Raw genomic sequence first — 7,045 nt, forward strand, 5'->3', positions numbered from 1 at the left:
AACGGGGTAGAGCAAGGCCATGGAAAAAAGGGAAAAAAAAATAAAAAAAATATATTTACAGTGAATCACGTGAAGATTCGAAGGTCGGACTCAGCAAAAATGCGATAGACCCTGTTCTCATCAGTTTTGCGGGCTTTTATCTGGCAGTTCTCTGTCCATAAGTATTTCCATATATTTTCTTTTTTGAGTGCCAGCGCCTTCGACATCTTCTTGTTATCAATGGTCAAGTGGTCATTTACATAGACAGGCGTGCTAGTGCCACCTGTGAAACCAATGTTGTCAGTGCGAAGCCTAGCTCTTCTTGCCTTCCTGATGAACTCGTTTTCCTTATCGCGTGAGAAGAAGCGAGCAATGATGCTCTTTTCATTTGACTTAGAGGCAACACGGTGAGCCGTGTCGATATCAGCGGGTAAGAGAGGGTATTCGATAGCATCGCCAATTCGCTTCAGAATGACTCCGCAGTCTTTACCCTGCGATGTAGGGATTCCCGTAATTTCCACATTATTCATTCTCGAATATTGCTCTAAAGCAGCCACTTTTCTTTCGAGTGCTTCGTTACCCGACAAGAGCGCCTTGTTTGAGGTTACGAGTTCTTCCTGTTTTAGTTTTATCGTGTCTAGTTCCTTGTTCATGAACTGAACACTTTCACAGAGGGAAGCGTGCTCACCTAGTCCTACATTCTGTAGCTTGATGTTAATTCGAGACACTAAATCATCGAACAGTGTATCCAACTTCTCGTTCAGCACTGCTTCAAGAGATGCAATTTTTTTCGCCAGTTCCGCTGTGGTAGGCATAGTGAAGTATATACACTACGAATAGTGAAACAAGAAGTTTGGGAAGCAGTGGCGGCAGAATTAATTTTTAGATAGTGTACAGAAGTAATAAACCAACCTGTTGGCAAGAAGAATTTTCTTAGAAGGAGGACATGCCGCCGCAACTGCTGCAGCCAAATTGAATCAGTGCCGCTGTGTGCGTCCTTATATGGTCCTCGTTGAAGTCACGTGCAGTCCGCGCAGACGCAGCAGGCAGTACAGGGCTCGGACGCTTGAAAGCACTCGCGGCGAGTGCAAGCGCACGTCGAAATGAAACCACGGTGGCCACAGACGACGCAGGAACCAAGGACGAGCAGGAACACAGGCCACTGATCAACCTGTTGGCAAGAAAAATTTTCTTAGAAGCAGGACATGCCGCCGCAACTGCTGCCGCCAAATTGAATCAGTGCCGTTGTGTGCGTCCTTATTGTTCCTCGTTGAAGTCACGTGCAGTCCGCGCAGACGCAGCAGGCAGTACAGGGCTCGGACGCTTGAAAGCACTCGCGGCGAGTGCAAGCGCACGTGGAAATGAAACCACGGTGGCCACAGACGACGCAGGAACCAAGGACGAGCTGGAACACAGGCTACTGACCAACCTGTTGGCAAGAAAAATTTTCTTAGAAGCAGGACATGCCGCCGCAACTGCTGCCGCCAAATTGAATCAGTGCCGTTGTGTGCGTCCTTATATGGTCCTCGTTGAAGTCACGTGCAGTCCGCGCAGACGCAGCAGGCAGTACAGGGCTCGGACGCTTGAAAGCACTCGCAGCGAGTGCAAGCGCACGTGGAAATGAAACCACGGTGGCCACAGACGACGCACGAACCAAGGACGAGCAGGAACACAGGCCACTGATCAACCTGTTGGCAAGAAGAATTTTCTTAGAAGCAGGAGATCCCGCCGCAACTGCTGCCGCCAAATTGAATCAGTGCCGTTGTGTGCGTCCTTATTGTTCCTCGTTGAAGTCACGTGCAGTCCGCGCAGACGCAGCAGGCAGTACAGGGCTCGGACGCTTGAAAGCACTCGCGGCGAGTGCAAGCGCTCGTGGAAATGAAACCACGGTGGCCACAGACGACGCAGTAACCAAGGACGAGCAAGAACACAGGCCCCTGATCAACCTGTTGGCAAGAAGAATTTTCTTAGAAGCAGGACATGCTGCCGCAACTGCTGCCGCCAAATTGAATGAGTGCCGTTGTGTGTGTCCTTATTGTTCGTCGTTGAAGTCACGTGCAGTCCGCGCAGACGCAGCAGGCAGTACAGGGCTCGGACGCTTGAAAGCACTCGCGGCGAGTGCAAGCGCACGTGGAAATGAAACCACGGTGGCCACAGACGACGCAGGAACCAAGGACGAGCAGGAACACAGGCCACTGATCAACCTGTTGGCAAGAAGAATTTTCTGAGAAGCAGGACATGCCGCCGCAACTGCTGCCGCCAAATTGAATCAGTGCCGTTGTGTGCGTCCTTATTGGTCCTCGTTGAAGTCACGTGCAGTCCGCGCAGACGCAGCAGGCAGTACAGGGCTCGGACGCTTGAAAGCAATCGCGGCGAGTGCAAGCGCACGTGGAAATGAAACCACGGTGGCCACAGACGACGCAGGAACCAAGGACGAGCAGGAACACAGGCCACTGATCAACCTGTTGGCAAGAAAAATTTTCTTAGAAGCAGGACATGCCGCCGCAACTGCTGCCGCCAAATTGAATCAGTGCCGTTGTGTGCGTCCTTATATGGTCCTCGTTGAAGTCACGTGCAGTCCGCGCAGACGCAGCAGGCAGTAGAGGGCTCGGACGCTTGAAAGCACTCGCGGCGAGTGCAAGCGCACGTGGAAATGAAACCACGGTGGCCACAGACGACGCAGGAACCAAGGACGAGCAGGAACACAGGCCACTGATCAACCTGTTGGCAAGAAGAATTTTCTTAGAAGGAGGACATGCCGCCGCAACTGCGGCCGCCAAATTGAATCAGTGCCGTTGTGTGCGTCCTTATTGGTCCTCGTTGAAGTCACGTGCAGTCCGCGCAGACGCAGCAGGCAGTACAGGGCTCGGACGCTTGAAAGCACTCGCGGCGAGTGCAAGCGCACGTGGAAATGAAACCACGGTGGCCAAGGACGACACAGGAACCAAGGACGAGCAGGAACACAGGCCACTGATCAACCTGTTGGCAAGAAGAATTTTCTTAGAACGAGGACATGCCGCCGCAACTGCGGCCGCCAAATTGAATCAGTGCCGTTGTGTGCGTCCTTATATGGTCCTCGTTGAAGTCACGTGCAGTCCGCGCAGACGCAGCAGGCAGTACAGGGCTCGGACGCTTGAAAGCACTCGCGGCGAGTGCAAGCGCACGTGGAAATGAAACCACGGTGGCCACAGACGACGCAGGAACCAAGGACGAGCAAGAACACAGGCCACTGATCAACCTGTTGGCAAGAAGAATTTTCTTAGAAGCAGGACATGCCCCCGCAACTGCTGCCGCCAAATTGAATCAGTGCTGCTGTGTGCGTCCTTATATGGTCCTCGTTGAAGTCACGTGCAGTCCGCGCAGACGCAGCAGGCAGTACAGGGCTCGGACGCTTGAAAGCACTCGCAGCGAGTGCAAGCGCACGTGGAAATGAAACCACGGTGGCCACAGACGACGCAGGAAACAAGGACGAGCAGGAACACAGGCCACTGATCAACCTGTTGGCAAGAAGAATTTTCTTAGAAGCAGGACATGCTGCCGCAACTGCTGCCGCCAAATTGAATGAGTGCCGTTGTGTGCGTCCTTATTGTTCGTCGTTGAAGTCACGTGCAGTCCGCGCAGACGAAGCAGGCAGTACAGGGCTCGGACGCTTGAAAGCACTCGCGGCGAGTGCAAGCGCACGTGGAAATGAAACCACGGTGGCCACAGACGACGCAGGAACCAAGGACGAGCAGGAACACAGGCCACTGATCAACCTGTTGGCAAGAAGAATTTTCTGAGAAGCAGGACATGCCGCCGCAACTGCTGCCGCCAAATTGAATCAGTGCCGTTGTGTGCGTCCTTATTGGTCCTCGTTGAAGTCACGTGCAGTCCGCGCAGACGCAGCAGGCAGTACAGGGCTCGGACGCTTGAAAGCAATCGCGGCGAGTGCAAGCGCACGTGGAAATGAAACCACGGTGGCCACAGACGACGCAGGAACCAAGGACGAGCAGGAACACAGGCCACTGATCAACCTGTTGGCAAGAAAAATTTTCTTAGAAGCAGGACATGCCGCCGCAACTGCTGCCGCCAAATTGAATCAGTGCCGTTGTGTGCGTCCTTATATGGTCCTCGTTGAAGTCACGTGCAGTCCGCGCAGACGCAGCAGGCAGTAGAGGGCTCGGACGCTTGAAAGCACTCGCGGCGAGTGCAAGCGCACGTGGAAATGAAACCACGGTGGCCACAGACGACGCAGGAACCAAGGACGAGCAGGAACACAGGCCACTGATCAACCTGTTGGCAAGAAGAATTTTCTTAGAAGGAGGACATGCCGCCGCAACTGCGGCCGCCAAATTGAATCAGTGCCGTTGTGTGCGTCCTTATTGGTCCTCGTTGAAGTCACGTGCAGTCCGCGCAGACGCAGCAGGCAGTACAGGGCTCGGACGCTTGAAAGCACTCGCGGCGAGTGCAAGCGCACGTGGAAATGAAACCACGGTGGCCAAGGACGACACAGGAACCAAGGACGAGCAGGAACACAGGCCACTGATCAACCTGTTGGCAAGAAGAATTTTCTTAGAACGAGGACATGCCGCCGCAACTGCGGCCGCCAAATTGAATCAGTGCCGTTGTGTGCGTCCTTATATGGTCCTCGTTGAAGTCACGTGCAGTCCGCGCAGACGCAGCAGGCAGTACAGGGCTCGGACGCTTGAAAGCACTCGCGGCGAGTGCAAGCGCACGTGGAAATGAAACCACGGTGGCCACAGACGACGCAGGAACCAAGGACGAGCAGAAACACAGGCCACTGATCAACCTGTCGGCAAGAAGAATTTTCTTAGAAGGAGGACATGCCGCCGCAACTGCGGCCGCCAAATTGAATCAGTGCCGTTGTGTGCGTCCTTATTGGTCCTCGTTGAAGTCACGTGCAGTCCGCGCAGACGCAGCAGGCAGTACAGGGCTCGGACGCTTGAAAGCACTCGCGGCGAGTGCAAGCGCACGTGGAAATGAAACCACGGTGGCCAAGGACGACACAGGAACCATGGACGAGCAGGAACACAGGCCACTGATCAACCTGTTGGCAAGAAGAATTTTCTTAGAAGGAGGACATGCCACCGCAACTGCGGCCGCCAAATTGAATCAGTGCCGTTGTGTGCGTCCTTATTGGTCCTCGTTGAAGTCACGTGCAGTCCGCGCAGACGCAGCAGGCAGGAGAGGGCTCGGACGCTTGAAAGCACTCGCGGCGAGTGCAAGCGCACGTGGAAATGAAACCAGGGTGGCCACAGACGACGCAGGAACCAAGGACGAGCAGGAACACAGGCCACTGATCAACCTGTTGGCAAGAAAAATTTTCTTAGAAGGAGGACATGCCGCCGCAACTGCGGCCGCCAAATTGAATCAGTGCCGTTGTGTGCGTCCTCATTGGTCCTCGTTGAAGTCACGTGCAGTCCGCGCAGACGCAGCAGGCAGTACAGGGCTCGGACGCTTGAAAGCACTCGCGGCGAGTGCAAGCGCACGTGGAAATGAAACCACGGTGGCCACAGACGACGCAGGAACCAAGGACGAGCAGGAACACAGGCCACTGATCAACCTGTTGGCAAGAAAAATTTTCTTAGAAGCAGGACATGCCGCCGCAACTGCTGCCGCCAAATTGAATCAGTGCCGTTGTGTGCGTCCTTATATGGTCCTCGTTGAAGTCACGTGCAGTCCGCGCAGACGCAGCAGGCAGTACAGGGCTCGGACGCTTGAAAGCACTCGCGGCGAGTGCAAGCGCACGTGGAAATGAAACCACGGTGGCCACAGACGACGCAGGAACCAAGGACGAGCAGGAACACAGGCCACTGATCAACCTGTTGGCAAGAAGAATTTTCTTAGAAGGAGGACATGCCGCCGCAACTGCGACCGCCAAATTGAATCAGTGCCGTTGTGTGCGTCCTTATTGGTCCTCGTTGAAGTCACGTGCAGTCCGCGCAGACGCAGCAGGCAGTACAGGGCTCGGACGCTTGAAAGCACTCGCGGCGAGTGCAAGCGCACGTGGAAATGAAACCACGGTGGCCACAGACGACGCAGGAACCAAGGACGAGCAGGAACACAGGCCACTGATCAACCTGTTGGCAAGAAAAATTTTCTTAGAAGCAGGACATGCCGCCGCAACTGCTGCCGCCAAATTGAATCAGTGCCGTTGTGTGCGTCCTTATATGGTCCTCGTTGAAGTCACGTGCAGTCCGCGCAGACGTAGCAGGCAGTACAGGGCTCGGACGCTTGAAAGCACTCGCGGCGAGTGCAAGCGCACGTGGAAATGAAACCACGGTGGCCAAGGACGACACAGGAACCAAGGACGAGCAGGAACACAGGCCACTGATCAACCTGTTGGCAAGAAGAATTTTCTTAGAAGGAGGACATGCCACCGCAACTGCGGCCGCCAAATTGAATCAGTGCCGTTGTGTGCGTCCTTATTGGTCCTCGTTGAAGTCACGTGCAGTCCGCGCAGACGCAGCAGGCAGGAGAGGGCTCGGACGCTTGAAAGCACTCGCGGCGAGTGCAAGCGCACGTGGAAATGAAACCAGGGTGGCCACAGACGACGCAGGAACCAAGGACGAGCAGGAACACAGGCCACTGATCAACCTGTTGGCAAGAAAAATTTTCTTAGAAGGAGGACATGCCGCCGCAACTGCGGCCGCCAAATTGAATCAGTGCCGTTGTGTGCGTCCTTATTGGTCCTCGTTGAAGTCACGTGCAGTCCGCGCAGACGCAGCAGGCAGTACAGGGCTCGGACGCTTGAAAGCACTCGCGGCGAGTGCAAGCGCACGTGGAAATGAAACCACGGTGGCCACAGACGACGCAGGAACCAAGGACGAGCAGGAACACAGGCCACTGATGAACCTGTTGGCAAGAAGAATTTTCTTAGAAGGAGGACATGCCGCCGCAACTGCGACCGCCAAATTGAATCAGTGCCGTTGTGTGCGTCCTTATTGGTCCTCGTTGAAGTCACGTGCAGTCCGCGCAGACGCAGCAGGCAGTACAGGGCTCGGACGCTTGAAAGCACTCGCGGCGAGTGCAAGCGCACGTGGAAATGAAACCACGGTGGCCACAG

The sequence above is a fragment of the Dermacentor andersoni genome, chromosome 8, assembly GCF_023375885.2.
Source record: "Dermacentor andersoni chromosome 8, qqDerAnde1_hic_scaffold, whole genome shotgun sequence".
In the NCBI taxonomy this organism is placed as follows: Eukaryota; Metazoa; Arthropoda; class Arachnida; order Ixodida; family Ixodidae; genus Dermacentor; species Dermacentor andersoni.